The 1,134-nt window shown below is 41.2% G+C and overlaps 1 non-coding gene across 1 annotated transcript; it reads right to left on the bottom strand.

The window, feature by feature from the left end:
• Window positions 1-680: 680 nt before the first annotated feature.
• Window positions 681-787, bottom strand: LOC131250259 (small nucleolar RNA R71). The gene has a single exon (XR_009173185.1). It is a non-coding gene; the product is annotated as a small nucleolar RNA R71 (small nucleolar RNA).
• Window positions 788-1,134: the final 347 nt, after the last annotated feature.

Genomic DNA, 1,134 nt, shown 5'->3' with positions numbered 1-1,134 from the left:
TTTGTAGGATCCTAACATAGAAATCTCCAATCCGGTAACCTCTTTCTAATTTTCTCTCTTTTCATTCTAGATCTCTTTTAGTTTCCCTCTAGTTTTCTCTTTAGGTTTAGTTTTAGTTTTCGAACTTGAGGGCTGAGAGTATTTCATGCCCAAGTGGGTCCGTGATAACACCTTACGTCTCTTGAGTAAAGGAGGATTAGTTACAAGGTTGCCTATTCATCACAGGATTAGACACCACTTAAGGTCCTCCGAGTTAATAGAAGTGATGGCTACAAATCAACCTTAACCTGCAAATCAACCTCCGGTTGAGGAAGCTGAGGATGAGAATGAGGTGTATCACGCACCCTCACATCGTACTTTATGAGATTATCTATAACTGATGGAGGTGAGCACACCGCCTTGCATGATCTTTCTAGAGAATGTAGGACATATGGATATCAAGCTAGGAGTGATCCAAATCCTTCCAAAGTTCCATGGACTTGAATATGAAAATCCATATCTACACATGAAAGAGTTTGACGAGATAATAGCCACTTTACACATTCCTAATATGTATGAGGGCACAATCAGGCTGAAACTCTTTCCCTTCTCCATAAAAGAAAAGGCTAAGACGTGGTTGCACTCACTACGTCCACGATCGATTGGTAGATGAAACGACATGACAAGGAAGTAAAACGAACACCCTCAGAAAGTCGATCATGAACTTCGCCCAAAAGGAAGATGAAACATTCTTCCAATGTTGGGAGCGGTTCAAGGATCTTGTCAGTTTATGCCCACAACGCGGTTTTGAAATGTGGTGCATAACAAGTTTCTTTTAAAAAGGACTGACACCTTCCACACGCCAAATGGTCAAGACGTTGTGCAATGGGGAATTCATGAACAAAGATGTCGATGATGTGTGGGATTACTTTGACAAACTCGCTGAAAACACACAATCATGGGACATCTCCCCAAGACCTAGCACCTTTCCTAAGTCTACTCATTCGAAGGAGATGGGCAAAATATATGTTTTGAAAGAGGAAGATGATCTAAGGGCTAAAGTGGCCAGTCTCACAAGGAAAATTGAGGCTATAGAACTTAAGAAGGGTAAGGCTGAGGAAGTTGTTTGTGGTATTTGTGCTTGCAATATTGTAA

Source organism: Magnolia sinica, chromosome 6 (assembly GCF_029962835.1).
Source record: "Magnolia sinica isolate HGM2019 chromosome 6, MsV1, whole genome shotgun sequence".
Taxonomy (NCBI): Eukaryota; Viridiplantae; Streptophyta; class Magnoliopsida; order Magnoliales; family Magnoliaceae; genus Magnolia; species Magnolia sinica.
Note: the sequence above shows the minus strand (reverse complement) of the source record. Positions and strands in the feature narration are given on the sequence as shown.